Genomic DNA, 14,285 nt, shown 5'->3' on the forward strand with positions numbered 1-14,285 from the left:
TTGGTCTTGGTGTTTCTGTTACTGGAGCAAGAACCCTGGTGGTCATGTTCTCAAATTCCATACTTAGACTGCAATTGCTAAAGACACAGAAGGTATACAGCTGTCTCCAGAATGCAAATAGGAAGCTAAACCTTTCACCCTTATTTGTATTCCCTTCTACTTTCACACACACACATACATGCATGCACTCACAGAGATAAGGCAGTGCCAAATTTTACCTTTCAAGAACAATACATCACACAACAGATATAATTTCTATCATTTTAAATAGTTATTTGTATAACATTTTTACATACACATTCAAATTATATTTTACAAATGTGCATACACCCTTTTTCTTTTTTTACAAAATTATATCATATGAAGTAGAATAACACTTTATGAAGATGCATGGTCTGGTATTTCTGAGAATCCAGGCAGCCTCTTATGTATAACAAGCAATCTTATCAACCTGTATGTACTTGCCTTTATCCATCTTAATGGGGAATAACTTAAGGTGTTCAGGTAAGTAGTTTTTATGGTTGAATCATAGGAATTTATGTAATGTACAGAAGCATTCTCACTGTTCTTCTGACCTATTAACCTCCCCTAAATTTATCAGTTCAAGGGAAAGGAGAAAATAAAAAAAAAAGAATTTTCTTCTACAAGAGGAATTGGACTCAAACTCCAGCTTTGAGGATTAATGTTATTTCAGGGAAAATATTTTTGTTTACAAATGCTAAAGTCCAGGCCAACATGGGCATGGTGGATACAGGAAAATTTCATTTGTTAAGCAGCAGGAAGATCAACCTACCTTTCATTGGTCTAAGTGGCTTAGGTGACTGATTAAAAGCATCAGAAACTGCCTCACATGATTTTTTTTTTCCAAAAATGGATCATATCTATCCTTTGGGTACAAATACATCTTATGAAAGAATAGGTCCAAATGACCAGAAATATAAAAATTTCTTTTAGCAAGACATTTTTTTGTGTGTAGTAAGTGGGAAGGAGTTACCAGAAATTTAACAGAGTTAAGAGTGGTTGAAAAGTCCAGCTTCAGATAAGTCTGCCTGACTGTAGGATGGAGCTGTGCACAGTCCAGCAGGCAGGGTGACCTTACCTCTTCTCCTTCTGCTCTTAACACCAATGTTCAAGACCCATGGGCCTTGCAGGTGTACCACACGGAAGGTACTGTTGGTAAATGTTCAATGGCCAGTGTGCACATCCCTGCAAACACTGCAGGATCACACACAGACGAAGACACCATGCACTATCTGTAGCATACATATATCTAGATGCTTTACCCAAAGGCCAAGATTTGTGTTTCAGAACCGAAATGATCATTCTTCTTCCTATGTCTTTTTTTTTTGAAAAATTACTTTTATTTAAATTAAAAAAGCATAAAGAAAAAATACAGTGAACACCTGTTATCCACCACCCAAAATAAAAAAAAAAAAAAAGGATTACCTGGTTCTCTTTAAAGGACCATTCTTTTGTTCTTTCATCAAACAATGGTAATGATAAATGGAAGCATTCCCTGTCCAGGTACTCTTACTCGGCAACTAAAATAGTGGTATTTCACCTTGTGTCTGTGTCCTCTATTTAACTGGAGTGTGAAACCATTAATACCAGGCAGACAGGAGGGCCTGTATCAGTGTAGACCTTAGGATGAATGTGTGATAAAACACAGGCCTCAAAGACCAGCCCCAGATCTCACTCTTGTCAACCTAGGACCCACCCTGACCAAGCAACTAATTTTTCTTCAAATATTGGACAACATGATTTGGACACAAAGAGTAAACAGATACCACAGTGGATTAAAAAATCATATCAAGTCCAGATTACGGTAAAGGAAAGAGTGCGGACGAACCCTAGAACAAAATGGTAAGTGAAAACAGGCCTGAGTGACTGCTTGTGCCTTTTTGTTTTCTGATCTTATAAATACACCTGTAGAAAACCTGGAAAACATAAAGGCAGAGAAAAGTAACTAATAATTCTGTCCAGTCTTGGTAGCAGCTTTCTAACTGGGTTTTCAAAATGCAAAATGTATACAGCTTTTTTCCACCATAATGTAAGTATTTCACCATGTGAGAACACTACTTCCTAACTTAAGGGCTATATACTATTCTACTTCACAGACTGTAGAGGGTCTAACATTTAAATAGGAAAACGAGAAACTGTATGGGTTCATCTTTTTAAAATGATTCCTCTTTATAAATGCTTATGAGAAGCATTCAAGCCAAATTCTTCTAGAAAGTGTCAGTTTACTGTCCCAGGATAAGTCTGGAGGATTTGGCTTTTGGAGTTACACAGCTTAGCAGCCAATAAAGGCAGCATTTACTCCAGTGGTTTTCAGCCCTACCTCCAGGCTAGAGTGACCGAGGCCCTGATCCCAGTCCAGCCCACCCAGAATCTCTAGAACCACATGTCTGTCTTTTTCTAACCACTTCAATGACTCTGTGAAGGACGGTTGGGAATAGCACTGGGCTGACAACCTGGGGGGATAAGGGGGCCCTGCCAGTGCCCAAACCCACCACTCTGCACTTTTTGTGAACGGGTGATCTGGGTCAAAAACAGCCTCTCTGGTGCCATGACAGAGGATTCAAAACTATCAAGCCTTTAGCGCACTGGCCTAGTTACATGGAGTTCGTATAACCACCTGGTTATTATACAGGTTTCCATTAGCTTAACCAGGTCTATATGATTTGACTTAGCAAATCCCTTATATAGCAATTCAAGAATGCTGGCCTTTATGGGTATTAGATAAGCATTAACACCGGAAAGAACCAGAGGTATTGGTTTTACACTAGCCTTTTGTTTCCTCTTCTAGGAGGAGACATGTAATAGATTTGTCCAGACCATTTCTAGAATTGCAACCTTCTCATCTAGGTCACAGCCCATCAGAGGGGGCAAGGTTGTGATGTGTGTTCTTCCTCCCTAGAGCAAAAAGGAGGGAGAGCACCTCGGGGCACCCCGAGAGGAGACACTCTGAAATGGGAAAGACGAGAAAGATGGGACATCTGGTGTCCTGCCCCAGTGACTTTAACAAACAAGTGCTTCTGGGAGAGAACCGAGCTGGCTGGTCTGTGGACCTCCACACAGCACAGTCCCGTGTACAGCTGCAGTGAGCATGGCGACATGGAAAGTGTGTGGCCTTCCACGCAGCTCATCAGCTCCCCGTTTCTGGGCCTGGCACAGCCAGGCCCTGTGTCCTCTTAGGAGGGGAGTACCCACTGAGTGTAGAGGCCAGGCTCCCCTTCTCACTAGATGGCCTCACTTTGATTTTCTTCTTGTCAGGGTCACACACAACGGCATGCCTGCTGAGGCTCTGCTTCATGACAAAGGTCTTGCCACAACCAGTGTGCTCACACATGAAAGGGCGCCATTCCTCGTGGAAGGAGAGAATATGGCTCTGCAGGGTGACCACAGTGGTGTAGGTGTGGCCACAGTCTTCCCGTGGACACCGGCACAAGTTCTGCTCGGGGGCGTGCATCCTCATGTGCTGCTTCAGGAAGTCTTTGCACTTAAACGTTCTTCTGGCAGGCGCCACACATTATGTCCTCTTTAGGGGTCTCTCTCACTTGTTTTAGAAGCTCTGTCCATGTTTTTGCCACAAAAGAACATTCTTTTCGACAGATATAGCCCTCGTGGACCTTACTGTGCCACTTCAGACTGCTGGGGGAGGAAAAGTGTTTTCCACATCCCTCATGGGCACACTTGAACAGCGGCTCGTTGGTGTGCTGGCACTGGTGGATTTTCAGTTGGTGATGTTTCCTAAAGGTCTTCTCACAACCTTTGAAACTACATGCATATTGTTTTTGCTGGTTTTACATGTTTGTGGTCAAAATGTTTCTCCAAGTTTTCTTTTCTGTTGAATTTTTGATGACAGCCGCTAGCTGTACAAAGGACTTTTCAAGGGTGTGAACCAGGGCGTGGCAGCTGAGACTGTAGTCCCTGACCAAGGCCTTGCCACACCCTTCATCAGTTCAATTCAGTTCAGTTGCTCAGTCATGTCCGACTCTTTGTGACCCCATGAACCGTAGCACACCAGGCCTCCCTGTCATCACCAACTCCTGGAGTTCATCCAGACTCATGTCCATCGAGTCGGTGACGCCATTCAACCATCTCATCCTCTGTTGTCCCCTTCTCCTGCCCTCAATCTCTCCCAACATCAGGGTCTTTTCAAATGAGTCGGCTCTTCGGCCAGCATCAGGTGGCCAAAGTATTGGAGTTTCAGCTTCGACATCAGTCCTTCCAATGAACACCCAGTACTGCTGATCTCCTTTAGTATAGACTGGTTGGATCTCCTTTCAGTCCAAGGGACTCTCCAGAGTCTTCTCCAACACCACAGTTCAAAAGCATCAATTCTTCTGCACCCAGCTTTCTTTATAGTCACAAACATAGGGTCTCTTCCGCGCCCCCTGCTCCCAGTACTCGTGTAGGTGCGCGTCTAGCTTCCAAGCCTTGTTGTAATCGGCACTGCAGTTGGTGAAGGAGCAGATGAACTTCTGAGGGGCCGCTGGGGGAAGCGGGGAGGCGGGGCCGCACTCTCGCCGACTGCAACGAATGGGTCGGTGATAGTCAGGGACAACACCGCCTCAGTGACAGAGGCCTACGATCCAGACTCCTGGGGGCGAAGAACTCAGCCACGTGCTGACTCACATGCCGTGAAACCAGTGACTATCGACTGCTTCCGGAAACCCTACGCGTGGGCCCACTGCACTTCCGGGGGCGTGATCGCGGAGGGGCGGGCTCTTCCTATGTCTCTTTTCGTCAGTGAGATGCTGAAGAAAAATGGCAGAGGTCTCTCCTCCAAGGTGGTTTTCAAGTAAGAAGGTTAGTTAAACATGGGGAGAGAAGCCAGAGGACCTTCCTTTGTCCCTGGAGCTAATCACCCACCTCCCAAAGGTCTCCTCTCCTCCCACATCTCATACTGACTCCAGAGATGCTGATAGAAGCGGGTCACATCCAGCTTTCAATTTCTGCTTTCAATTCCCTTGTCTTTATTGGCATGACATGGTGTACAAGTGTTGCCAAAATTAATACATCATGTTTTCTTACAAGTAGTGTTTGGTGTCTTCATATTTCTGTTACAGGGACAATGCTGACTACTTGTAAGTCTTCTTGTTCTTTATTGATTCAGCCAAGAAGAGTGCAAGTATGTACTTCGCTCTCACTAATCAAGGTCGATTTATTAGTTTTGATGGAGGAAAATGTAATTTCTAACTTCTCTGTGAGCAGAACTGATGAGAAGCCCTGATTTTATAACTCAGCAGTGCCGTTCATGGTCAAAAGCATGGGTGTCACGCCAGCCTGCATTCAAATCCAGGCTCTGCCATTTTTTAGGAACAAATTGCTTCTCTGTCTCTGGTTTTTGTCTGTGTAACTTTTGTACTTTTTGAATTTTGTAATATGAACATACTTTACTTATTCAGAAAGAAGTAAAAATATTAAAAAAAAAAATAAGCCAAGCAGGTGTGCCACACAAGACATACCAAAAGAGGAAAATCTGGAGTTGTTGTTTGGATAATACCATAGTAATCAGATCTGAGATGCAGAGATCCTACACTTGAGAATGAGAGGAAAGAGGGTGGGTTGATCGGAAAACACAGCCTAGGCTTTGAAAGAGAGACAGAAGAAATGAGGTTGGGTTCCACTGTGGCAGCTGGTTGACATTTGTTTCAAGAAACAGGTTCTCCCATTGGGATTCTTCCTGTCAAATCCTCCTGCCCTCACTACCTGCCCTTTATTCCCACCCCTCTTTTCTACCTACCTTTATAATTTCTTTGATAAATTCCAAATCAGGACTCAACTTCAGAAGCTTCGTCATCTTTCCATTCTCCATCTCACTAGGGACTTTCCAATGTATATGATCCCAGTATATTTGAAAGGGTTTTTTTTTTTTTTTTTAAATCATAATTCCTCTCTTCTGTTATTGTGGAACCCAAGCCTTCATCCCTTCTAGCTACAGGAATATGGCAGGTTGTTTGCACAGAAAACAGTAATATTGATACTCCTCTCATTCCTGAATCCATAGCCTATGATTTGTAGCTCTTTCTATGAGAAACTGGGGACTATTTCCTGATGGTTAGAGCCTGGACTGGTTTCATGACTTGCTTTGGCTAGTAAATGTAGTGGAAGTGATGTTATGAGAACTCTGAAGTTTCCGTTCAACCCCTCTTGGAATGCTGCTCTGAGTCCACTATGTCGAGAAGCTGGGTCCACCATGTGGGAGAGAACCCAGATGCTCCCCTGTCAGACGTATGGGAGGAGCCATCTCAGATCAGAGTTGAGCTGCCAGGTGACTACAAGGGCCTGAGTGACCCCAGCCAGACCGTCCCACATTGCTGAGTGCCAGAATCATGAACAAAACAACAACTTATTTTAAGCCACCAAGTTTTGGGTGGTATGTTATGCAGAATAGAAAACTGAGGCAAGGCTTCTGAATAAATTTAGTGTTCAAATATTCCCTATGGTTTATCATTAGCTGCAGCTGATAATTCACACACTGGTAGATAGCAGTCACAGTTAAGGGAGGAAATTGTAGGTGAGCAGGTGGAAGCCCTGGACCTGTACCTGATAGAGCTCTTTCTCCCCAAAAATAGCAGCATAATTGTTGGCAGCAGTTTTTCCCACAGATATTAATTTTTCACTTACTGAGAAAATAGGTACATAGCAGAGATCACAAATTTTCATCCCTATCTTTTATTGGTGGTAAACATCTAGACTAGAGTGTACACTTCTCCTCAATTCTAGATCTTTTCTGCAACTATTTAGGAATGTAGTCGCCATAGACAGGGTTTTCTTGTCTGCAAAGTCTGGATATGCCATCCTGAATTAGAAGGGAAGTGAGTTGCTGTTACAATTGGTAGATGCAAAAGGAACCTGGAAGAGGGAGGAGGCAGAGCAGGAGTGTACCCCCACTGAGCTGGTGTTGTACCAAATGACCCATAAAGTCTAGAATCAAACCCAGCCCCAGGGAATCTGATTTGGGATTATTGTGGAGCAGGGCACAGATACTTAAACATCCACAGGGGGAGCTAGTTACATGAAAAAGTACAGTACAGGGTGAACAATGGAATACGATGAAGCCTGGTGAGTAGAGAGTGTGTGCAGCATTTAAAGGGGGCACTCATACTCTGCTCTGTGAATTTCTTCAAATGAAAACCCAGTGTTGCCAGGATTTCCAATTTTAGGGGGAGGAGCTAAAGATTTGGATTATCCCTTGACGTCACTAAAGTTTTAAATGTTAATTGACAATTTTAGAAGAATGTGAAATCCTAGGAAGACCACATAAATAATGTATATAGGACTCTTGTTTGTAACACCTGACGTATAGTCAGAAATGATATTCACTATCTTTAACAGTTGATAAATTCACCATGTTGAACAACTGGTGTGTCCGCTACAGTCGCAGTGCTAACTAAGCCTATGCTTAACTGGATATTAACCTTCAGTTGCTGGATTAGGACTAAATGGGGAGGATACAGGGGCAAGCCATGGGAAGCTAGAGCCATTGGGAGGGTCTCAGGGCAGGTCCAGGGGTAATGGCTATTTCGTAACCAGTGTGGAATGATTTCAGTATCTTAACGAGGGGTAGCGTCTATTGGTATGGCTCAGATTATTAACTCTGCAACAAAGAGAGTGAGTTCACAGTATCTGACATTTTTTCTGTATTTTATTTTCAGTTTTATCATTAAAGGCAAAAAGATTAATGTAAAGTCTTGCTATTGAATATTATAGCAGTTTTTGCTTTTATTCTCAAATAGCTCCTCTAGGGCCCAGCTGTTGTCTCCACAGCAACTACTTCTGTTTTTATAAATCTTAGATTGTGAGGAGATGAGAAGGAAGCAAGAGTAATGGCTAAATCTTTGCAAACCAAGATTTTCTTTTAAACATAAAAAAGTTTGTAATAAAAGCTGGGGTCCTTAGCCTTCCAATTTACAGCCATATCTTGAGTGCCCGAGTGCTGGTTATAACCTAGACAAATGAAATTTATGGCCCAATCCATCAAATATTTATTAAACAATCACTGTGCATCCAGCACTTTGCTAGGTATTGTCAGGGATTCAAAAGGAAAACCAATATTTAAAAGACCATCTCAGTTTCATAGAGAAACAGAAGAGATACCACAGTGATAGTTGAATCAGCATACAAGGAGAAAGTGGGTTGATCTGAGTAGAACTGGGTGTTGAAGAATGATGACAGAAGAGCTGAGGAAAGCAGAAAAAAATGGAATTCTAAGCTGACAAAGCTTATCTTCTTTCTCTACTTACCAGGGTGTTTAACTTAAATCAGTTATTTCCCTTCCTATAGACACGGCCAGGGCTAGCACCATCATGCTTCACAGTGCTATTAGAAGCCCAAGTTTCCCAGGTCATTCTTCAGTATCCCAGTATATATACTGCTGAGTATATGATCAAACCACCTGATTTCCATCCCATTCCAGTTCCCCACACCTTCCCGCACATGCGAGCTGTTGCACGTTCAGTGGACAAAGTCAACAGCAACTGCCTTTAACAAGCCTCAGTCCCTTTTCTGGACATTGTCTTCATGATCTAGATAGAATTGAAATTAGCTACACCCTTGGAGTATTGCTTTCTTTGGAGTATCATCAAGTAAAATTCCCCCCATTCCCCCACCATGTGCCTAGACCAGCAGGTGTTTATGCCCTCCTTGCTCTTCATTTACTTTCAATTTTTTTTCTCTTCTTTTTTTATTAAGACAAAACAAAAACAATTAAACCAAAAACACAGATCTTAAAATCAGACTGTACCCTGTTGCCCCTGCTTTTTGCTTCAGCACAGACTGGCAGACTATACCTATGAATACACTAAAACTGGACCACAGCCCTCTTCCCCATTATCACTCTGTTATCAGTCTGATCAATTTCAATTCCAGGGAGAGGATTTCCCTACACAGTGGCCCTTGTATTATAGCTTTGTGACCTCCTCAATAGTAATGATCTTTTTCTCCACATTACAGCCATCCACTTTGTGGATCTATTACAGATTTTGTTACCACCCTAAATCTTAAATCCCTGCACTCAATATTGGCAACTGACTTCTAACTTCCATCTCTTATACTTCTAGCTCCCTTTATCCAGCATTTCCACTCCAGAAATCTTTCAAACTTGTGAGGACATCTCATCTGTTGACTATTGAATTTATTTTCTTTACTCTTCCTTACATTTCCTCACTCATAAAATATTTGTACACTGATGTTAGGAGAAAATTCAGAGAGCTTTACTTTATATGAATCTTTTATTGAGTGAGAAATAAACTTTCATGAACAGGGATGCTTCAGACCTGAAACTGGTAAGAAGTTCAGAGGCACCATGTTCTGGGATGGCTTATAAAGTGAAAGTGAGAAAGCTGTTTAACTTTCAAAATGATTGGTTATTACAGTGGGGATTTCCAGATGGCAGGGGATTGGTTAAAAGTGATTATGTCATTTTATTTAAAAAGGTGACTTAAGTTTCATTTATGATTATCAGACATATATACAAGAAATAATTTTTGCTCATGTTCATGAAATAAATTTTGCTTGCTGGTTTTGTCTGCCTGGGGAATCTTCAAACTAGGTCTCTATTTCATTTTATTTTAATATTAATATTTATCCTGTGTGCTATTTAAAATATGAAACTCCTCTTTGATCTCATTCCTACCTCCATCACCCCTGAAGTTGTCATAATATTTTTTAATATTAATTTTAAAAATTTTAAAAACTCTAAAGTGAAAATGCATAATTTGCACTTTTAATACATATTTATGCATCCCTAAAGATACGTAGAATTATTTAGCATGTTTTTAGATTCTATAAGAATTGTATTATACTGTATATATTTTACCAATTGCCTTTGTTGCTCAGAATTGTTTGTTAAATTCACTTGTGTTGGTGCATGGAATCCAGTTCTTCCATTTTCATTTGTTGTAAATTACAGAACACACAACAATGTATAAATTGAATGAATATGCCACAATTATTCATTCATTCATCAGTGGACATTATGTTGCCTGTTGTTATTGTGAACATTGCTCATTTCTGTTACAAACAATGCTGATCATATAGGTTCTCTTTTTTCCATCTTCTTCTTTCCTCAAGCTTGAATAGTTTGTAACTCTGTACTTGGAACATAGTATTTTATACAGGGGTCAACGTTGTAACCTGCTGGCCAAATCCATCCAGCTTCCTGGTTTTATAAATAAAATTATTTTCTAGTTTCATGGAGATATAATTGACACATACCATTGTGTAAGTTTAAGGTGGACAGCCTGTTGTCCACCCTACATATTACAAAATGACTGTCACCATAGCTTTAGCTAATACCCATATCACATCACATAATTACCATTTTTTTCTGCTTAATTGTCTTAGTAATTAATTTATTGTATTTTTTAATAATTTTTAAAGCAATGTACATATATTAATGTCCAAATAATTTTAAAAGCAGCATGCAAGTACTCCAGAAGTTTTAAGACATAAATATAATAACACCCATTTTTGCTCTACCAATTAGAGGTAACTTCTATGTCATGTTTTATATTTCCTTTTAGACCCTTTATCTGTACTTTTTTGTGTGTGTTTACAAAGAACAATTTTGAGAGGACAGTCTCTGGATGAAAGTGGTGACTTTTCATATAAGATATACAATCTCTACTTTCAAGAGATTTTAGCTAACTGACTTCACCTGATCCACAGGCAGTCACTCTGGTCTCATCACTGTTTTATCTCCTCCTAGAGATTTACATCAAAAAATATATGAGAGAACAATAGGCCTTAACATCTGGAGTGCCCAGGAGGTCAAGTGAAAATGGGCCCTTTTATGTTGCTCTGTTTCATTTGATCCTGAAATCACCGTGACCACACCATTGTATTTGCTTTGCTAGAGAGTAGGAAGTACACAAAATAAAATGTTGTGTTTTATATTTGGCAGTAAATTTTGTGAGAGGAAGCTCATCACTAAGAAACTTTATCACTTAGGCAAAGTTTCTATCAGAGACGTTAGAGCCTAGTGTTCAAAATCAAAACTATGGGACCAGTTCAAATTCTGCCTCTGCTAGTTTCTAGTTCTTTGATCTCGGGCAGTGTATTATCCACTGGATGTTTCCATTTCTTCGTCTGTCAAATAGGCATAATTATTGAACTAACTCCCTATGGCTACTGTGAAGATTCAGTGGGTTAAAAATATATAAACTTACTTAGACAATTACCGGACATGTAGTAAGTATATTTAGCATACCTACTTATTATTAAAATGAGCACATCTCACATTTTTTGAGAGAAAGAATAAATTAACTTATAATACAAAGTCACTTTTTGAAGGCAGAAATACTCATCTGATCTATGGCAGTGCTGGTTCAATATGGCACAGGTACTGAATTTTACTGAATTGTAACATTATGCAACTCGGGAAAGCCTTAGATAGTATTAATATTTATACTATTTTCCTAAGGACTTTAGTTAGGTTGATCCTCCTTTTTCATTCTTGCAGAATCTTCAGGAAAACAGTCCTTTTTTGAAAACTATGCAATGTGCTTTTCTTCCTCCTTTCAGACTAATTTTCATTTTAATTGTGTCCTAAAGGACATAGCCAGACAGAGAGCAAGACCCAGAGCCACATTTCTGTCTTAGCGATAGTGTGAACTTGAACCAGTGCCTCAATCTTTCTGAGTATTAGTTTTCTCAACTCTGAATTCAGCAGAGTAACATTTATTTTCTCTGAATTGCATAGGTATTGTGAGGACCAAATGAGATAATGTGAAAGCTAAGAATACAGTATTATACCAGTTGTTGTTCAGTCCCTCAGTTGTTTCCACCTTTTTGCGACCCCATGGACTGCAGTACACCAGGCCTCCCTGTCCTCCACTATTTCCCAGAGTTTGCTCAAACTCATGCATTGAGTTGTTGATGCCATCCAATCATCTCATCCTCTGTCATCTCTTTCTCCTCCTGCCCTCAATCTTTCCCAGCATCAGGGTATTTTCCAATGAGTCGGCTCTTTGCATCAGGTGGCCAAAGAATTGGAGTTTCAGCTTCTGCATCAGTCCTCCCAATGAATATTCAGAGTTGATTTCCTTTAGGATTGATTGGTTTGTTCTCCTTGCTGTCCAAAGAACTCTCAAGAGTCTTCCCCAACACCACAGTTCAAAAGCATCAACTCTTTGGCACTCAGCCGTTTTATGGTCCACCTCTCACAACCATAAATGACTACTGGAAAAACCATAGCTTTGACTATACAGACCTTTGTTGGCAAAGTGATGTCTGTGCTTTTTAATACACTATCTAGGTTTGTCATAACTTTTCTTCCAAGGAGCCAGCATCTTTTAATTTCATGGCTGCAGTCCCCATCCACAGTGATTTTGGAGCCCAAGAAATAAAATCTGTACTGTTTCCACATTTTACCTTTCTATTTGCCATGATGTGATGGGACCAGATGCCATCATCTTCGTTTTTTGAGTGTTGTTTTTTAAGCCAGCTTTTTCACTCTCCTCTTTCACCTTCATCATGATACAGTTGACTGTGATCACCTCTTCCAGTCTACTGATGAATGATACCCAGTGAGCACTGCTCCTCAGTAGAGCAGCAAGAATACAACTCCTCAGTGTGAACCATGGGAAAGTATATATGGAATAAAATGGGTGTTTTTCTAGGAATGTAAGGGAGTAGCATCCAGAAAGATGGTGTCAAATGTACTTTTCCCACTTAGCTTCAATTTTCATTGTGATAAATCAAAGCTGCTGCTGCTAAGTCACTTCAATCGTGTCCGACTCTTGCAACCCCATAGACAGCAGCCCACCAGGCTCCACCGTCCCTGGGATTCTCCAGGCAAGAACACTGGAGTGGGTTGCCATTTCCTTCTCCAATGCATGAAAGTGAAAAGTGAAAGTGAAGTTGCTCAGTCATGTCTGACTAGTAGTGACCCCATGGACTGCAACCTACCAGGCTCTTCTGTCCATGGGATTTTCCAGGCAAGAGTACTGGAGTGGGGTGCCATTGCCTTCTCCATTCTCTTAAATATTTAAATATCTCTTTGGTGAATATCTCACTTTTTTTTGGAGTGGCAGAGGACACTGAACAAATAATTTTCCAGAAAACTGGCCTCTCTATTTCTATCCCCTGTGCCTTTTCCCAGGCAACAGGTTGTGCCAGTAAAGTAAGCAGGGTTGATTCAGTCAGTAATGCTATTAGATGGCATGGGCTTCGGAGACACTGAAATTTGATTTCTCTTGCCCAAGATAGAATTTCTCCTTGTAAAATTAGAGCTTATGTAAATTTTGCAATCTTATTAGATTTTGCAATCCCTTATTAGAATTTTGGTTCTCTCTGATATATTAAATGTCCTTCCCATTCTCATGGCAGACATATATTGCAAGCACACTAGAGGCAGGCATTGGAACAGGTACTATAAATGTATCATAACCCTGCTTTTGGTGAGTTTATACTGTGAGCTATAGTACTTGTGTCCTGCCATTTGCAAAAGGATTTTGAGTGACATATATAATTAAAATTAAGGAAAGGAAGAGAAATATAAATAAAAATGAAAGAGACCCCACATCAGAAAAACATATCAGTAGACTTCACTTGTCCCCTACAATGAGTTAATCACTATTCTTTGAAAATGGATTGGCTTCAGTTATGTCACCTCCTAAAGAAAAAGAGATTCAACTCAAGCTACATAGTCAAATAGGCCAATAAACTTATCTGTCCCACCACTGCTATGCACACTTTTCTAGACAGGTGAGGGTTTCTCTGATTAAACGTAGGCCATTGTAATCCTTATTTTATTTATTTATTTGAAATTTTATTTTATTTAACTTTACAATATTGTATTGGTTTTGCCATATATCAAAATGAATCTGCCACAGGTATACATGTGTTCCCCATCCTGAACCCTCCTCCCTCCTCCCTCCCCATACCATCCCTCTGGGTCGTCCCAGTGCACCAGCCCCAAGCATCCAGTATCGTGCATCGAACCTGGACTGGCGACTCATTTCATATATGATATTATACATATTTCAATGCCATTCTCCCTAACCCTAACCCTAACCCTAATCCTTGTTTTATTACAGAAGCATTGTTCAAATAGGCAAATGTGGTATTGACTTTTTATATGGACAATGGTTTACATGAATCTAACCCAGTTAAGGTATTTTTGTTTGTTTTTTAGAGGCCTCAAATAATTATAGCTCAGCTGCTTGTTAGGGATAAACTAAGGGAAGATTTGGACACACTACCGCATAGATGCTGCACTCTTAGAGCAAGTTCTCTTAACAGATGCATTCCCTCATTCATTTATCGAATAC

General features: G+C 40.5%; 1 pseudogene; it reads right to left on the bottom strand.

The window, feature by feature from the left end:
• Window positions 1–2,879: 2,879 nt before the first annotated feature.
• LOC133254372 (transcription factor IIIA-like) lies at window positions 2,880–5,809 on the bottom strand (annotated as a pseudogene).
• Window positions 5,810–14,285: the final 8,476 nt, after the last annotated feature.

Source organism: Bos javanicus, chromosome 9 (genome assembly GCF_032452875.1).
Source record: "Bos javanicus breed banteng chromosome 9, ARS-OSU_banteng_1.0, whole genome shotgun sequence".
Lineage (NCBI taxonomy): Eukaryota > Metazoa > Chordata > Mammalia > Artiodactyla > Bovidae > Bos > Bos javanicus.